This window comes from Taudactylus pleione, unplaced genomic scaffold, assembly GCF_031769625.1.
Source record: "Taudactylus pleione unplaced genomic scaffold, aTauple2 ptg000607l, whole genome shotgun sequence".
Classification (NCBI taxonomy): Eukaryota; Metazoa; Chordata; class Amphibia; order Anura; family Myobatrachidae; genus Taudactylus; species Taudactylus pleione.
This window is the reverse complement of record NW_028285009.1, coordinates 2,146,729-2,166,723: the sequence shown is the minus strand read 5'-3', so window position 1 is coordinate 2,166,723 and position 19,995 is coordinate 2,146,729. Positions and strand designations below refer to the sequence as shown.

Here is a 19,995-nt window from a genome sequence, read left to right as displayed (position 1 = left end):
AGTTACAGTAAGTAAGGTATCTTGTCTTTTGTGGTTTCCTCAAGTGTCCACCTGTCATCTGCAGTCACAGTGAAGGCGGTTGCTTTGTAGGATGAACCAATATTCAGCCTCTCCATTCTGTAGGATCTATGGGCCTATAACATCAACATGAATGGGGCCGTAAAAAATGCGGAAAAAGTTGTTTCCGCATGTTTTTCACATATTTAACTTAAAGTCCAATTCAATACAGTTTCTCGGGTATCTCCTGTGTGGACTAAAGTCCCTGTGTGCCTCATGCACACCTTAACCTGGGCTAAATAGTGCCCAATGCCAGCTTGTCCCGCTAGTGCCTAATGTCGTGCTGTCCCTTGGAGGGGACAGAGGGCCTAATTCAGACCCGCTCGCAATATGTCGATGGTGCCCTAATGCGCATGTGCACGACGGAGGGAGCTCCGTCATGCGCATGCGAGAGACCCGCATAACGACAGCCAAGCTGTCGCTATGGGTCTCGCACCAAAGGGGGCGTGCTGTCGATGGTGACTGACAGCACGCCCCCTTTGGTGGGCGTGCCGGGGGCGTGGCAGCCAGACGGAGGCGTTCCCATGGGAACGCCTACCGTCTGCGTCCGGCCCCACTGACATCACTAGTGATGCCAGTGGGAGTGATTTTGGCTCTGATAGAGCCAAAATCACTCCTGGGCTTGCGGCAGCGAGACCCTACCGCAGGGTCTCCGTCGCAAGCCCGATGGTCGCGATGGTCTTGACCGTCGCGACCATCATCATGGACGCTCGCATAAGATGTGGGTGGTCACCCACAGCTATGCGAGCGTCTAAGAGGCCGCTCCATTTTTAGGTAGGAGGGCCCTGATTCAGAGCGAGCACTCTGGCCAGAGCGTCCGGCTCTGAATCAGGCCCAGAGCCAGCTGCACCGGCAAGTGCAGCGCTGATTGGAGCATCACGGGGGCGCTCTAATCTGCGGCACAGACTGCGGGTGCCTGCCAAGAGTGCTGCAGCATTGATCCTGGCTTCAGGTGCGGTTCCAGGCACCAGATGTAGGGCTCGTGACGGTGCTTCCTACAGAGCCCTACTTTTTGTGCGGCGGAACCGGTCTCACACTCCTATTTGCAGCCCTGGGCTTTTCCCTATACACTAGTATGAGGATGGCTTTTCATCACCAAAACTTTTCAGAGCTTGGCTGCAATAACCAACACCATCTTCAGATGGCATTAGCCCGCTGTGCTATATAGGTGTTACGATCCGCTGCCGGGATTTCTGACTATAGGCCCCCATACATCTGCGATGGATCGTCGCGATGTAGCAATCCTGCAACCTGGCATTGAAGGATCGCTGATTCCAACATGTTGGATTTCACAGATATGCCGATCACGATCAAAAATTGATTGTGAGTGGCAGATTGGTGAAATTTAACATGTAGAATTTCAGCGAACCTGCGACGGATCGCCGAACATCGATGGCCGCCGGTCGGCATTACCGACCGGCGGATCGGCGTGTTCAATCCCATCACTACAACGCCACGATCCGTCGCAGATGTATAGGAGCCTTATTTTGCAGTTTGACTGTTGCTAGGCAGCAGGGAAGCTGTCAGTACAGTATATGGAAGTTTCAGCTGCAGCCAGCCTGTAATCAAGCTCTCACTGATCTCAAATCAAGGAAGCAGGTTTTGCATTGGTTGTTCCTCCTGTTAAATTGCAGTCAGTCCCAGCATTCCCCATACCTCCCATCATTTAGCAATCCTGGGGAGGGACAGTTCGCGCACCTCCGAAAGGGGGCATGGCTTCAAGAAAAGGGGTGGAACCTATAGGAAATGGGGCGGAGCCTCACGGCTTCCCCCGTTTTCATCACTATGGGGGCGTGCCCAGCACTCTCCGAGATGCTGGGCAGCCCCCAGGCTCTCCCTACAATAGTGAACACGCATGCGCATGGCATCTGTTCTCCTCCTGCACCCCCGCTGCTCTACTATGCAGAGCAGCGGTTTGTGCTCCTCCCAACTTCACCCCCACCGCGGGACACTGCAGCCCGCGGGTGGGACAGCGGGACAGTCCCAGAAAAACGGGACTGTCCTGCTGGATGTGGGACAGTTGGGAGGTATGATTCCCTGCCCGCGATAGTCTGTTCCTAGTGTCCTAGTGCCCTAGTGTCTGTTTTGGTTCCGTCCTTCTCCCGGTCTCCTCTCTCGTCAGAGCCACTTACCTGTGCTTATTCATCTGTGTTCCTGGTCAAGTATCTCCCAGTCTGCTGTGATTGTGTTTCCAGCCTGCGGGATAGCCACATTAGCTGCCTGCAGTTCAGCCGTGTTACCAGACTGCGGCCTAGCCGCATTATATATCATCCACATCAGTCTACAGCACAGGTTCTCAAACTCGGTCCTCAGGACCACAAACAATTCATGTTTTCCAGATCTCCTCACAGAATTACAGGTGAAAAAATTATCTCTACCTGTGAATCTTTTAAAATGTGTCAGTGAGTAATCAATACACCTGTGCATCTGATGGGTGACCTGCAAAACATGGACTGTGTGTGGTCCTGAGGACCGAGTTTGAGAACCACTGGGCTACAGTACAGCTGCACCATCTGTAGACAGCCGCTGATCCTTCCTGCAGCCCAGTTGTGTCCAGTCAGCAGTTTCCATTCATACCTGCGACTCTTACCATCAAGTGCAGCCCTACCGCAGCATATCTCCATCGCTACCTGCAGTCAACTCACACTCCAGTGTGCGATCATATCTGCGGAACTACCATCTCCGTTGGCAACAGGGGACTGCCTTATCTGTTGTCCCCCTACTGGCGTATCAGTCCTTGCCAAGTCCATCGCTGGGTATTCAGATTCAGCCTCTGCCCAGATCGAGATTGCCAGCTCAGGTACATCCCAACTGAGTACCATCTCCGACCTTCAGGTGTCAGTAAGATAAGCCCACACTGTGCAAAGAGTAAGTCCTGGCGCCAGCCTAAGTACCGGTGTGCGTATCCAGTCACTAAGGTAACAACAGGTTGGTGTTATGCGCGGAAGATCTCACTTAGTGACCATGTGGGTTTATCTTGCGTCACACTGTAGCGTCATAACAATAGGAAGGAGATGTGGTTTGCGATGAGGGATCACAAGGCCGTAACTAGTGGTGGACGAGCGGTGCAGCCACCCAGCGTGCAGGACCTAGGGGGTGGCACCATCTCTGGCAGGGTGCCTGGAGGCGCACCCTGCATCGTAGAGGGCCCCTGCAGAGCCACCCAAAGCATCCTTAGTACACTCCGAACACTCTTCATCCTGGTCTCTGAGAGTCCGTCCCCTCATTACGTTACATGTTCTGGGGCAGGGGCAGCATATGGTGGATTATCATCCTGCGACAGCCCCGAGGGATCCATTTGGACCTCTCCACCTCCTCCATCAGATCAAAACTCCTCACAGAGCTTTAGGATTGATTAATGAGTAGCCCCCTAGTGACATCACTGAGGCACCGAGTGCAGCCTATAATGGCTGGCTCTATATGTGTAGGTACCAGCCTCCTAGGTCATCTGCATTCATGGCTGTGGGAACAGAGCTGTGATTTGTTCCTGTCTGGCAGAGGTACAATGAGGGCATCACTCTGGCATATTCTTGGCAGTGACTTACATTGCTCCTTAGTCCACAAAGACTGCACTCACAAATCAGTGTATGATCCCTGACCTGGTTTTCCATCACCTTGGCTGTATATCTACAGGTGATCTTCAATTCAATCACCACTCAATCAAAATGTACCATAAATTATGCGCTACGGCTTACTTTATCCTGTAATTAAATCTGTCCTTCCATAATACTTTTAAAGAACACCCATCCCACAGAACTACAAGGTGGTTTACACCAGGAACTAGATAAATCACACCCACTATTTCATATAACCCTATTTTTATGTATAGATCACCTGACATCATATTCCCCACATGATTCATAGTATTATTAAATTAGACCTTAAAGCTCTTACACAAACCCCTGTATAATAAATACGTATACTGGTGAGGTTGGGATACCTCCTCTGTGTATAGCAGCAGCTATAGGCACTCAAAGACCCTCGTAGCGCGGACCTATAACGAAAATTATAGATAGTTATGAAATAGATAGATAGATAGATATAGGGGCGTCTTTAGAGAGGAGGGGACCCGTGTGCCTTCCCCGTCCGAGGCCCCCTCCACTCCTCCCGGCGGCCGGCAGCTGACTGCCACGGCTGGCCGGCCACTGGAGCATTAGTAGACTCTGGGCATTAGAGTATGCCCAGAGTCTACTGCGCAAGCACAAAACACTCGAAAATTCCCAGCGGCGGCCATTTTTTAGGCTTTTTGTACAGCGCTGACACCCAGCGCGGGACCTCGGAGAGGTAAGTTTTAAATATTATGGGTGCAGGGTGTGCAGCGCGGGTCCCCCTGGACCCGAGGACCCTTTTGTACCTGCACACCCTGCACCCATTATAGATACGCCCCTGGATAGATAGATAGATAGATAGATAGATAGATAGATAGATAGATAGATAGATTGATATGAGATAGATAGAAATATAGATATGACATAGATAGATAGATAGATAGATAGAGATAGATAGATAGATAGATAGATAGATAGATAGACATGAGATAGATAGATATGAGATAGATAGATAGATAGATAGATAGATAGATATGAGATAGATAGAAATATAGATATGACATAGATAGATAGATAGATAGATAGATAGAGATAGATAGATAGATAGATAGATAGATAGATAGACATGAGATAGATAGATATGAGATAAATAGATAGATCGATAGATAGATAGATAGATACATATGAGATAGATAGATAGATAGATAGATAGATAGACAGATAGATATGAGATAGATAGATAGATAGATAGATCGATAGATAGATAGATATGAGATAGATAGATAGATATGAGATAGATAGAAATATAGATATGACATAGATAGATAGATAGATAGATAGATAGATAGATAGATAGATAGACATGAGATAGATAGATATGAGATAGATAGATAGATAGATAGATAGATAGATAGATAATATGAGATAGATAGATAGATATGAGATAGATAGATAGATAGATAGATAGATAGATAGATAGATATGAGATAGATAGATAGATAGATAGATATGAGATAGATAGATAGATAGATAGATAGATATGAGATAGATAGATAGATAGATAGATAGATAGATAGATAGATCGATAGATATGAGATAGATTCATTCTAAAACCTCTTTAGAAACAGTTTACTTGAATAAGTCCATAATGAAATGATGGATTCCATAAAATGATTATGGTTTTCTTTCCCCTGTTAGAGATGGTGTTACTAGCTATAACCAGCTGTGGGGAAGGCCTCTCTGCATCTCCTCCGGAACAAATCTCAGTCACATGTTTTATTGTTATTTAGCAAAATCCATGTAAATGACATTATGTTGGGGATAATATGCTGCCTACTGTAATCAATATGAGTATTAGGAGCCTCCACTGAGTTCGGTGACCAAATAAACATCACATAAAATGCAAGGTGGCTCTAACGTCTATAGAAACGTACAGTAGGGGGAGCATTATAACCTATTTAGTTATGTTACTCAGATAATATCCACAGGAGTTTATAACATCTGGTGAATATTATACAATATACCAGTAGATGGCAGAATACACTGCAAGAAATACTGTACATACATTACTTTGTTCTTTCAATTAAAGTCGCAAACCTCCGTGTTTTTTTTTTTTCTTTTGGTTCCAAATCATTGTCAGGTTTTGGTTTTGAATTTCTTAATAACAGCTGCAATCATGTAACTTGGACCTGTTTTTGGTGCGCACTCCATATCCCCCTCAGGCGGCGGAGCCACAAGCGTCCAAAAAGTTGGTGTGGACTAATATAAATAGGCCGTGGCCTCGTGGGAAATCCCCCCAGGGGCGTGCCCAGCATCCCCTGGTGATGCTGTGCCGCCCCCGAAGTCTAGTGCCTGCACTGCCGGCTCCTCCTCTGTGACAGGAGAATGTCACACTGCTGCACACACCCCCATAGCGACGCCACTGTTCCTATAGTATTATTAACATCAATAACATTAATTGCCAGTAATTTCCAGTCAATTTTGACCACCTCACATCACCTGAAATCATAAGGCAGGGACTTAATTGCAATCCAAAATATGCGAGATACGGTTACTGGCGAGGAGACCTAAGTCGGGACCCGGTTCTACTCGGAACCCCAAAGTTCAGGTGTGTTCGGTTTTCAGCAAATCCAAACCGCTCATCTACTGAGCCACATCCACTCAGCTACTTTTTCATTATCAAAAATCTCTCCTAAATCTGTATATAAAATCTTTACTGCACCTCTAAATAGGAAACATTAAAATAAAAACAGTTATAATGGTGCTTTGAGCTTTTAATTTGGGCTAGTGTGTGGAGATAGGCGAGAGTATTATCATACAGAATACAAAAGTACTGTAGGACATGTGTAGTGGTTTTCAGGGAGCTACCGTAACCCATACTTGTCGACATTCAGCTCTGTCCTTCCAGGAAGGAGCAGAATGTCAGCTCACAGCGGGGGGCGTGTCCAGACGATAGTGACGTTTTGGGGGCAGAGCCGGGGGTGGGACTGCGAGATCGCGTCATCGCAGCCACGTGCCCTCTTCACAATGCCGGAATAAACGCGTCACCGGGCCCCCCCGCTGTGGGGGTTTCTCTATTTACTCTGGGGTGGGGTCGGGAGGGAGGCCGCCTGCCTTTCCAGGGGGCCGGGAGTGGCACCCGATATTCTGGAGGCTCCCGGCCAAATCGGGAGGGTAGGCAAGCCTGCCGTAACCATTTCTCAGATACATCATAAATGCCTCCTTCAGGGACTGTACAGGATCTTTGAACGTTCTTGGAACCTTAAAAAAATTCAAGATAACATTGATCAAACCTTCTAAATAGGAAAGGCAGAGACGTTACCCATAGCAACCAATCAGATGCTAGCTATCACTTTAAAGAATGTACTAGATAAATCATAGCTAGGATCTGATTGGTTGTTCTAGTCTACAGCTCCACTTGTCTTATTCAGAAGATTTAATAATTCCCCCTCAGTATCATCCTACCACAAGCCAAGCCCTCCCTGATGTATCGCCAACAGGTGACCTTCAGATCTCTGCACAAGAGACAGGGGGAAGACCTGGATATTCCAGGGGACTTTCATGGATTATATTCTGTCCCAGTACACCAGTGACATGTAACATATAAAGGATTTGGGCTGACTTTATTCTTTCTATTCCGTTTCAGTGTGTGACGTTTGCCATTGGAGTGTTTTGATTTATCCACAGACCAATTCCTGGTTTGACTACAGCAACCATCCTGTCATAATTAGCGATTGAAGTGCTATATGTGCTGTGCTTTATCGTGGTTTGAATTGGGTAATGCTTCATATATGGAGTGAGCAACAGGTGCTGTACCCTGCTCCAGCTTACAGGATGCCTGGAGACGCATCGCACTGCATAGGAAGGTGCAGGCACCAATCTTCCTGCTGGTCCTGTGTAACGTCATGACATCAGATTCCCAAGGGGTAGGGACAGGGGTGTAGCGAAGGTGGTTCCAGTGGAGCACGAGCACCGGGCGCCAAAATGGACAGAGGGCGCCATCCAGGGTTTCGGAATTCAGGGGGCGCTGCACAGTATGGCGGCCGCCTGTTAGATTTATCTCGTGTTTGTTTGCTCTGTATCTTAAATAAGTTACAGATCTAAGATGTGTCTCTACATTTCATGCTCCCTCAAGCTGCCCAGATTGTCTCCCCTCCGGCCCTCCCTCCTCTGTGATCATTACCTGTCACCTCCCCTCCGGCCCCCCCTCCTCTGTGATCATCTTCTGTCACCTCCCCTCCGGCCCTCACTCCTCTGTGATAATCTTCTGTCACCTCCCCTCCGGCCCCCCTCCTCTGTGATCATTACCTGTCACCTCCCCTCCGGCCCTCCCTCCTCTGTGATCATCTTCTGTCACCTCCCCTCCGGCCCTCCCTCCTCTGTGATCATCTTCTGTCACCTCCCCTCCGGCCCTCCCTCCTCTGTGATCATCTTCTGTCACCTCCCCTCCGGCCCTCCCTCCTCTGTGATCATCTTCTGTCACCTCCCCTCCGGCCCCTCCTCCTCTGTGATCATCTTCTGTCACCTCCCCTCCGGCCCTCCCTCCTCTGTGATCATCTTCTGTCACCTCCCCTCCGGCCCTCCCTCCTCTGTGATCATCTTCTGTCACCTCCCCTCCGGCCCTCCCTCCTCTGTGATCATCTTCTGTCACCTCCCCCTTTCCTGTCACAGTGATTACATTCACTTCTCACCTCTTTAATTCCCTCCCCTATCTACCATGGGATTGACTCTTTGCCCCTCCCCTCTCCTTTCTTATTGGCTTCTGTCACCACCCCTCTCTGATCAACTCTTTGCCCCTCCCTCTCCTTTCTTATTGGCTTCTGTCACCTCCCCTCTCTGATCAACTCTTTGTCCCTCCCCTCTCCTTTTTTTTTGGCTTCTGTCACCTCCCCTCTCTGATCAACTCTTTGTCCCTCCCCTCTCCTTTTTTATTGGCTTCTGTCACTGGCCCTTTCTGCCTCTCTGATTGGCTTTGCCCTTCCCCTCTCCTTTCTTATTGGCTTCTGTCACCACCCTACTCTGATCGACTCTGCCCCTCCCCTCTCCTTTTCTTATTTTCTTCTGTCACCTCTCCTTTCTGATCGACACTTTGTCCCTTCCCTCTCCTTTCTTATTGGATTCTGTCACCACCCCTCTGCTGACCTTTTCCTATTGGCTTCTGGCCCTGATTCAGAGCAGGACGCTCTGAAAGAGCGCTCGCTCTGAATCAGGGCGTTATTTTTGTTTTTTGTGCGGCCTCCTGGCCGCTCGCATAGCTGTGGATGACCACCCACAGCTATAGCGAGCGGCCAGGATGATGGTCGCGATGGTCAAGGCTAGCCGGGTCTTGCGCATGCGCATGACGGAGCCGGCTCCGTTGTGCGCATGCGCTGTGGGCCACCATCGACCCGGTTGCGAGCGCTCAGCGCTTGCGACCGGGTCTGAATCAGGCCCTCTGTCACCTCCCTTCTCTGCTCCTTTTCTTATTGGCTTCTGCCGCTGTTTGCAGTTTTGTTTTTCTCTTCCTTTCAGTATTCTCCTGCAGGCTGGCCCCACTGGCACAGTTCAGTACAGAGAAGGGGGGCGCTATGACATGCACTTTCTCTGGGCGCCATGGTTCCACGCTACTCCTCTGGGTAGGGACAGCCATCAGTGGGGTGTCCATCGATGGTTAATATTGATGGGACCATCGGTGATTACAATCGATGGTACAAACAGTTCTTTTTTTCATACCGCAAACATTACTATGCTTGAATTTCCGAATTTCATGTTCTCTGTTCCCATGGGAAACGAAAGCATTAAACATATTATACAATGTATCCCTTAAGATTGATGAAGTTTGAACGTTTTCTCACCGTCTTGAAGTTGGCTGAACATTTGGACGTTGCCCAAAGTTATGTCACATTTTTTAGCCTGATCTAAAGTTTGAGAATTCATCAATTTTATTTTTAGAACACAGCCCGGTACAACAGGCTGTGTCTGGATAAGAGCGAGCCTGTGTGCCCTGAGTTATGCTCGCCGCGGACCCCGTGCAGCAGGCTTTCACAGGCCCAGCAGCAGACAGGCGCAGTGTTCTATGACAAAAGACATTATACAGAAATTCCACTGATGTTTCCTGTTTAGTTCATCAGGTTTCTATTTCTTGACTCTGACGGATACGAACACTTCATAGGAAATGTAAAAAAAATTTGTCCAGCACTTGTCAGCAGGAAAGTAGCAGAGAGAGAGAGAGAGAGAGAGAGAGAGAGAGAGAGAGAGGTGAGAGAGAAGAAGAGGAGAGAGAGAGACTATGGGGTCTGTTTACTAAGCAGTGTTATGAGACAGAGTGAAAAGTAATAAGGTGCCAGCCAATCAGCTCCCAACTGTCATTTTTCAAACACAGCCTGTGAGATGACAGTTGGGAGCTGATTGGCTGGCACCTTATTACTTTTCACTCTGTCTCCTAACACTGCTTAGTAAATAGACCCCTAAATCATAGGGATGGCCAATAACCCACTTGCACAGAAAGTTTTCCCTGCAGTAAACAGCTGGGGCTCTCAGACAATACATCACTTTCTCCTTGGAGAAACCAGAGAGCCAGAGGGGTGAATTCTAGGCCACAGGGTCAAAATCCAAATTGTGTTTTGCACACATCTGCGTTAACCTTTGCCTGGAGAAAATAAAAGCACCTTAGCAGAATCCATGACACAGCTCGGTAATAGCAAACAGTTATGGAATGCTGGCATGCAGCAGGGAATGTTTTCAGGCCATTCACCTGTTGGTCAGCATTGTCCATTACAAACTTTGGGCCTGATTCAGAGCCGTTCGCTATTTGCGGTCGTTCGTTCAAAAACAAGGGGTGGCTATTCAAATGATCCGTTCGCACATTGCGGTCTGTTCCCACCTCTAAGTCTGAACGAGCGAGCAAAACATACGCTCGTTTATTTGTTAAAAACGCCCCCTGGCCGCTCGCATCCTACGTCATGTCCGCTATTTATTAGATTAATCGAGTACATCGACCAGCGTATGAACTGCTCGCTATTCTTGGGGTTGGTTTTTGCTACCACAATCTTGCGAGCAGTTCTGGCTATAAAATAACCCAGTGACGTGGTCAATGACGCTGCTGTATTAATTATGCACACCCATAAAACGCCCGTTTTGACCTTTAAGCACGCCTGCGTTCGGATCTCCACTCCCCATTTTCAAGCACCTTCCCCTGTTACCACCCACATACGCCTCATTCTGTCACTCAAAATAGCAGGCATTCGCTAAATTGCGAGCACATGAATTTCGGCCGCACTGACTGGTTCGCGCATGCGTATAACGATCTGTACGCATGCGCAGATGTGCGAACATCGCTCGGAACGAGCGTACTGCCGCTAGCGAGTGGCTCTGAATGAGGGCCTTTGTCACCTTGCAGAAATTACCCTTAGTGCAAAGACCATGAAGGGTTCACTCTACACAGGGTCACATCCTGGTTTACGGAGAATAAATCTCACCAAAATGATCCAACTTGGAAAAAGGTTTTGTACCTGGCAGTGTTCCTGTTCTTATTAATATTATTATTATTATTATTATTATTATACCCACTGGGCAGTAGCCTAATGGTGCATACACATGCATAGGCAAACGCAGGGGGGGTTTCCGTCTGCCTGGAAACCCCCCTCCCCAGCCCACACCATGACCACAATAGAAATAGTAATATAATGGAATTTTACTAGCGCTGCATGTTCATCTCAGTATCATAAATGAAATAAATAGCACCACCTGTGGATCTTTTAAGTTTAACATGTATCAGCCAGTAATAACTGGCCACACTTGCTCTAAAATCAAGCATTTGGAAACCCCCTCTAGAAATCCTGAGTTTGCCACTGACATGGTACGATTAAAATGCACGATATGAACGATAACGATAGCGATCATATCGTTATCGTTCATATTGTGCATTTTCCGGTGCCTCCAACCAGCGTCGTATCTAGACGGCAGTGCGCCCTGTGCAGCACTGCCGTCCCTCTCCGCCCCCTCCCCCCCCCTCTGAGCTCTTACCCTAACTTCCGAAAGGAGGAGGGAGGGCGGGATCTTGCGCCGATTTTCAGTGACCACTGTCCGGCGCGCACCACTGCCGGAGGTCTCTATCTGCAGACCTCCGGCACAGAGAAGTATGTGGCCGGTGCCGCTGGAGGATGGCGCCCGGTGCACAAGACCCTTCAGCCCCCCCCTAGTTACGGCCCTGCTCCAACCCACCAACGACCTGCGATGCGCGGGCACGTATGGACGATAAAGATATCGTCCATCGTTCGTGCATGTTACTACAGGGACCCGCGATCGGTGATCACGGGTCATTGGCTGTCGTTGGTGGGCTAGGGTCAGGCACTAGGAGGGGAGGTTAGGCACCCCTAACGAAGGCTTAGGGGGGGGAGAGGGGAGGGTTAAGGTACTTACCAACGTCCATCAGGTTCTCGATCTGTCGCACTGTCACTGTCGGTAATTTGAACCGGTGGCTGTGGAGCCGCCGGTATTTCAATCCCATTCCCATTGCCTGTCCTTCCATTTCTGACACTGTGCCTGTGCCCCTGACCTTATCCCACCTTTATGATCCCGCGGTGACCTTGTTTGGCTTGTTAGACTATGCTCCTGTCTCCTGTTTCAGTATTTTGCGTTCATCCTTCCCTTGTAAGCTCCAACTAGCCATGGTAGGGAGCCGACAGAGAGCAATGACCTGTGGGTTCCCAGCAGCCAAGCCCACACTGCGGCCCCTGGTGAAGACTGGAGAGCTCATTAGTCTTTATGTCTCATCCCTGCTAATGCAAACCCTATCTGGTGACAGCATCAGTCCTCTATTGGCTGATCCTATAGCTGTGTGATGTGATGTGTGCAGCAGATCCAGCCAGGAACATATAGGGGAGCACAGGTTGTGTGCGACGGTAAGCAGTAGTAATCCCGACCGCCGGCTTCCCGACTGTCTAATTCCGGCAAGTGTTTAATGACAGGCGTCGAAATCCCGATGCCTGTCATTAGACCTACGCCGGGAGCCCGACACCCGGCTTACAGATTGAATGTAAGCTGGGCGCTGGGCGCTGATAGCTGCTGGGGGGGAGGGTTAGGTTAGAGGCTCCCGGGGGGGGACTTAGGGTTAGGCACCCCCCCGGGAGGTTAGGGTTAGGCTAGGGGAAGGGGGGGTTAGGGTTAGGCACCCACGGGGGGGAGGTTAGGGTTGGGCTGCGGGAAAGGGGAGGTTACATTTAGGCACTTAGAGGGGGGGTTAGGGTTAGGCACTTGGGGAGGAGGAGGGTTAGGGGGTAGAATTAGGTTAGTTTATACTTACCTTTGGACGTTTGGGATCTTCACCCCTGCCGGGCTTCAGTTGCTGGGATTTGAACCGCCGGCCATCCGAATCATACTGATTCCGTGTACGACAGGTGGGAGCACACGCCTGTGTCTGTACATGCAGTGGTGTATGCACACTGGTTCTGTAAGGGCAGCGGTACAGCAGTGGTGGTGCAGTGGGGCTGACAGAGGTCCCTAGCTTGAATAACACCATCTCTATAGTAGTTATAGTCTCAAGACTCTCAGGGACATGGTGGCTGGAGCTGAAGACGTGCTGACACACCACGCATGTGCAGAAGCGCCCAAGGGTAGAAGGTTGGGCCTTTGCCTGTCTGGGAGGTCTTAATGCCCGGGCGGAGAGACAGTGCAGGCTGCTCTCTCCCAACAACCTCTGGCTGTTGCTCTATTCCTCCCCTTCCTCACCAAAGCACATAATGTAGCCACATGCCTTCGCACTGACTGAGGGCCTGATTCAGAGCCGAACGCTCTGACCAGAGCGCTCGCTCTGAATCAGGGCCCTCCTACATGAAAATGGAGCATCCTCCTGGACGCTCGCATAGCTGTGGGTGACCACCCACAGCTTATGCGAGCGTCCATGATGATGGTCGTGATGGTCAAGACCATCGCGACCATCGGGCTTGCGACGGAGACCCTGCGGTAGAGTCTCGCTGCCGCAAGCCCTGGAGTGATTTTGGCTCTATCAGAGCCAAAATCACTCCCACTGTCATCACTAGTGATGTCAGTGGGGCCTGCTTCAGACGGTAGGCGTTCCCATGGGAACGCCTCCGTCTGGCAGCCACGCCCCCGGCACGCCCACCAAAGGGGGCGTGCTGTCAATCAACATCGACAGCACGCCCCCTTTGGTGCGAGACCCGGAGCGACGGAGAGCCCGTCGCTATCTGGGTCTCGCGCATGCTCACGACGGAGCTCCCTCCGTCGTGCGCATGCGCAGTGGGGCAACATCGACCCGCTTGCGAGCGTCCTGCGCTCGCGAGCGGGTCTGAATGAGCCCCTGAGTGCTGAACTGAGAGAGTCACTGAGAGAATGACCCAATGGTGACTGTTCACTGGGAGATCTGCAAGTTAGTGAGGGAATGGAAAGATGGGACAAAGAAGACCAGGTCCTTCCTCCTTCAAGTCATCTCCAAGACCTTCCACCTTCCATTTTTGTTCTTCAAATCTGCTTCCCAGTTGATTAGCTATTCTCCGTTACATGATAAGTTATGGAGTACAAGTCATTACAGTATCTAATTACTTGTGTCAAGGTAATACATAGGTCTGATGATCCGACTATCACACACTCCCAGATCAGGCGCTTTTTTAGTTACAGCACATTCTGCAGCAATTTTATACAGGTACATCAGACTCCTAAATGCCAATTAGGGCACCAGTGTGTTATTGGACAGCTGGAGGAAACCACACAAACACTAGCAGGCAGCAATACTAACCACTGTGACACTGTGTGGTAGTGTCTTCTAGTAAGGGGCACACAGTGGCACAAAATTCCATGGACATTTTTAATTAAATGTTCGCTTCCAGCGTGAAATCCTGCTCATTGCCACCTGCTTTCACATATTTAGGTTACCGGGCCATTCATCATCAGGGGTCCCAAATGGACCCCCTAATATTCAGCAAACTCCGAACTGAAAGTTTTCGGAGTTTGCTGCCGAGAAGAAGCCCCATCTTCAGACGGTGCTTGTTCTGGGATCACGCATGCGTAGCCGCGCCGATGGGAAGGAGGTAAGTAACGCAGCTACATCTGTAGCTGCGATACTAACCGAGGGGACAGCTGCTTTTCGGAGCAGCTGTCCCCGCACAGGAGCAATGATGAATTGCTCCGGTGTCACATTTCCCCCGCTGCGAGTCGGATACTTAAGTATCCCTCGCAGCGAGTTCAATACTTCATCATCGATGATGAATATGCGCCTTATTGTTGTAATGAAGGAGGTTTTCTAAATCACATACTGGTGAGCCGGAATTGGTATGAAATACCGCCGGCCGATTCCTGTCAGCGGCGGCCCGACGGGAGCAGAGTGCGACGCAGCGGAAGGCCAACAGCGCTGGAAATCCTGATCATGGATAGGTAAGTATTTACTAATGTAACCTCCCTAACCCTCCTTAGGGGTGCCTAACCCTAACTTCCCCCCCAAGTGCCTAACCCTAATCCCCCCTCTAAGTGCCTAAATCTAACCACCTCCTTCCCAGCTGCCTAAACCTAAGTCCCCCGGGGGGGTGCCTAACCCTAAGTCCCCCCCGGGTGTGCCTAACCCTCCCACCCCCTAGCCTAGCCCTAACCCTCCCGGGGGGGTGCCTAACCCTAAGTCCCCCCTGGGGGTGCCTAACCCTAACCCTCCCTCCCCCTAGCCTAGCCCTAACCCTCCCGGGGGGGTGCCTAACCCTAAGTCCCCCCCGGGGGTGCCTAACCCTAACCCTCCCTCCCCCTAGCCTAACCCTAACCCTCCCGGGGGGGTGCCTAACCCTAAGTCCCCCCTGGGAGCCCTAAACCTAACCCTCCCCCCCCGCGGCTGTCCGCTCGCGGCGCCCGGCATCCCTCCTTGCCGGGAAATGACAGTCGGGAAGCCGGCTGCCGGTATTTAGGCAGTCGGCTTCCCGATTGCCTCCCGGTGAGCCCATCTGATAACAAACGTTACTGTTCAGTGGAGCTGGTGATTACAGAAAATGTGCCCCATTTTATGCGTCGCCCTAGCCTGATAAAGTTGCCCACTTCCTAAGCCGCTGCCTCACATACTGTAGACGCCTTTTCTGTTCCCAGGGGAATAACAAACATATTAACTCCGGTCCATGTTGAAACTTCACAGTGCTTAGGTCAGGAGTCTCAGGTCATATAATGCTGTTATTGCTGTAATATTTCACGGTTCACCAAAGTGTATGGCAAGGATGTTTGTAAGTCAAAATACAGAGGGAAGGGTTAGGATACTTACCAGCCCTAGTCGGGATCTTCACTGTTCCGGTGTCTGCATTTGCTCCGCCGGGAATAGATCCGGCGGCATTACATACCAATTCCGTTTAGGTGTGGTAGGGAATATAGATTGTAAGCTCTACTGATCTGAATGATGAAATATGCCTTGTGAAGTGCTTCATAGTTTGTAGGTGCTATATAAATAATAAGGAATGCATTTTCTAACACATTATATACTGGCACACATGAAAAAGAGATTTCTGATGTGTCCAAGCAGCGGAACGCAAATAATTGCCTGACAAGACACCATGACGCTTAAGCAGCTCAGCTCAGTGCAAGTGGTAAACTGAGTAATTATGTACATTACAGCTGCATGCAACTGAGTATAGCAATAAGTAACAACCTTCTCAGGACACACACCTTGAGACTTCCCACGGCACTTGCAGAGGCTCTAACACAGATAACTACTAATAGTACATAGGGTCTGTCGATGAACCTCAAGGTGAATTTAGAGTGAATTCAATAATGATGACCCACTACCTAAGTATATACAAGGCTGTCCATTAAAGCAAGGCAGCACTCTTAGCAATGGATCAACCAACTAATTTATGGCTTTAATGTGGTGTTTAACAGACAAAGGGGGAGATATATTAGGCCTTTTAAAGAGTAGAAACGTGGACAAGTGGAGAAGCTGCCTGGTTCTTAGGAATTTTGTGATGGAGACCTCCCACTCCTCCTCTATATGCCCCTCTCCACCTCGTCCTCTTTCACTTTTCTCTTCTGGAGGGACTGCACTGTAAGTTCTTTTGTCCCAACATGGGCTGCTAACCGAGAGGCAACCTGATTACTCTGCATGAAAATAATCTCTTTTAGGTTACTGACCTCAATAGGTGGGTCGGCCTGCGCCACTACTTGGACAGATGCCTTTTGAGGTCTTCGTTCCTTGATGAGCTGGATTAAGTAGGTGGGCACCTCCCAGAGTCGGAACACTGAATGGGTTTGAGCACTGGAGCTAATGAGTTAAGTTCCCTTTTTGCAGCTGCTTCATCTGACGCTGGTTGAATTGATCATACAGGTTTCCACCCTTGCCAATTATTTGTCCAGCACGTTGACCATCTGTCAGGGGTGTTTGGATATTTTATCCTGTGACTCTTGGTAAGACACCTGCAGCTGGTGCAGTAGATCCTCTGCGTTCTCAGAATCCCCGTCTACATTTTGGAAAACAACATCATAACCTTGAGCAGATTACTGTTCCTCATATTCCTTGGGATTCGTTCAGCAGTGAGGTCCCATAAATCTCAGCTATCCAGTGGTGTTTCTACAGGTAGGAATACAGCTGTTCCAACATGTACTGAATAGCTATGTCTTGCCCTAACTCGTACTCTTCCTCCCCTGCAGGGGAGGGCTGCGTGTCTGATAACATATGCCGTATTCACTAGAGCCCTTCATGCCGTTGATGTGAGACTTTGGGGGAGATGTATCAAGCCTCCTAAAGTTGCAGAAGTGGACAAGTAGAGACGTTGCCCATATCAACCAATCAGCTTATAGCTAGCATTGATCATAATTCTATAAAATGATAGGTACAGTAGAAGCAGATTGGTTGTTATGGGGATGTTCTCAGCTCTTTAGAAAGCCTGATATATCTCGACCTTAAGTAACTAATTTGTCCTTGGCAGACACAAGGATATTGTCATGGCTACTGTTCCCCTCACTCTGACCACAGCCATGCAGGGTTTTTCCTCAGGTAGGTAGAAGAGAACCTCTGGATATCTGGATGTTGGTCTTCTAGGAGGGCTTGGAGATGCCTGTTGGACGTCAGCTGAAGAACATAGAACCTTCCACCTCTACCCTTGATAATGGGATGTTGGCACAACGCCTGGTGTGAAGTCTCTGTCTATTGGGGACCCCACCTCCAACAATGCAGAAGAAGTTGCCCCTGCTCAAGACTCTTTCAGTCTGTAACTCTTGCACTCTCCATACTCTACAGCTTATCTCATCTCGTATCACTTCATTTCTTACAGAGGACCCAATCGCAGCTGTTACTGCGTCTTTATGCTAATGCTGCACCATTGTCCGCGCCACAGGACATTGCACCTGTGTACGGTAGGCGCAGAATGTCCGAGTGACCATGGCCACTGGTGTCAGTGTTTTTAGACACAGTCATTGACACCGACACGTCCGCAACACGCCCGTGACTGTTATCCCTTCAAGTTACAGCTCAGAAATACCCTTCTCCATGCAATTTCAATCTGGGTCTGAGGTAAAATATCTCCCGATGCTTTGCCTTCGTCCACCTCTGCACCAGGCCCAGAGTGTCTACTGCTGCTGCACTAATACCCCTGACTTTTGCCGTCTTGAGACCTTCACACCAGTCCAGGAAATCAGTGCTCATTGAGTCTCCCATGACAGCTGCCACTGTAGTATAGTGATTGGTAATCTTTTGCCACAGCAGTGTCCCTACTCTAACCCCTGGACCATCCTTCTCTAGGACAATGTAGTTAATCAGACTGTTCTCCACCAGTGGGGTCACAGGTTCTCCATCCGGATCTCTCTATTCTACGCAACTGCGATTATCCACGCAATCGGCCGATTGTTGCGTTCTGCGTATGCATCGCAGTGCGCGTGCACGTACTAGCTATTGCGATCTGGACTTCGATCGCAGAGGCTACGCAGACCCCTCACAGATAGATTGACAGGAGCTCCGTTTGTGGGTGGCGACTGGGGGGGCGGTCGAGGAAACGCAGGCGTGCCAGTGCGTTCGCATGCCGTTGCAGGGGTGTGCATAAATTATCCACTGCGATGCCCTATGCAGTGTGAGGCCTGATAGCGTGCGTGGTTGTCAGCAATTTCTGAGTAAGGTCAGGGCTTGTGCAAGTGTGCGTGAGGCTGCGATGGTACTCGATTGTACCGATGGTTTCGCTATTCTGCTAAGTATTACGGATGTGTGCGATGTAAAGTGGGTGTCCTTATGTAGTGCTGTGTTTGCATTGCGATCGCAATGGATTAACATACTATCGCAGTTGAACTGCGTGCGTAAGCAATATTGCGATCAATAATGAATCAGGCCCTCATTACAATAGATGATGACCTACTAAGGAAGGACCCGGTAAAATCCTGCCAGACACAGAGAATACACAGATGTAAATGGGGAAAAGCAACTGCAGTGTGTGTATTATCTCTGGAGAAGTAATTAGAAACTATGGGCTGCAACGGCGGGCGCTCATGTATGTGACGGGGTGACGGCAGGACAGCAGGTTATATGTATCTTATGTATCTACTGTAGAGCACTCTCTGTATATCCGTCATGTTATGATATTACACAATGTTATACAATGGAAAAGACAACATTGGCTTCCGTCAGCGGAATGCATGTTATCCCAATGTGTTTAGTTGGCAGCACGCTACACATATATAGCACTTGTGACATTGCTTACACACCCACAAAGTGACGGGGAGGACTTTGAACAGTGTTTCATATACTCAGCATAAGACCCATTTTGAGGTGTCAGAAAGGACTGCAAACACCGATATATGCGCAAGTGATCGATGCTTTCCTACTGCGCTTGCGTCTAAGTAGCTAAAAGGTGCAAAGTGCTGGCGTCCCACAGTGTGTACGCTCAGAGGCGCACTAGCCATTGAGACAATGTGTCGGGTGTCCCTGGGCAGTGACTAGGAGGGGGCTATCAGCCGCATGAGGATACATTGTCTTATGGGTGTGGTATGGGAGCTTTTGCAAGTGTGCGTGAGGCTGCGATGGTACACGATTGTACCGATGGTTTCGCTATTCTGCTAAACATTACGGATGTGTGTAAGGTAAAGTGTGCGTCCTTATGTAGTGCTGAGTTTGAATTGCGTTCACAATGGATTCGAGGGAACGCTTGCCGTTTGGGGGCAGCCAGGGGCTGGCTGGCAACTTTTAGCCTGGGGGGCATATGCATGCAGGTGGCCCTGGCAGAGGAGTAGCGTGAAGCCAGGAAGAACGTGCGTGCTACGGCGGCGCCCCCCCTCAAGTGTTTCAGGGAGGAGGCGGGTCCATATGGGATTAATGTAAGGTAAAAATAAAGATTAGGGGCCCCTGTCGTAGTGCCCATATGCAGTGCCCCCGTGTGCCACAGGAGAGAACACCCTTATGCAGGCCTCCAGTAGTGCCCCCAGTAGTGATCCCCCCCTATGCAGTGCCCCTTGT

General features: G+C 49.5%; 1 protein-coding gene across 1 annotated transcript in view; it reads right to left on the bottom strand.

Moving 5' to 3' along the window:
* The window catches only part of NCKIPSD (NCK interacting protein with SH3 domain), a 132,635-nt gene extending 115,606 nt beyond the window's left edge, over nt 1–17,029 (bottom strand). The window contains exon 1 of the mRNA XM_088454016.1: nt 16,692–17,029. The gene's annotated coding sequence lies outside the window, so the exon portion shown is untranslated. The remainder of the gene's footprint in view (nt 1–16,691) is intronic.
* Between the last annotated feature and the right edge of the window lie 2,966 nt (nt 17,030–19,995).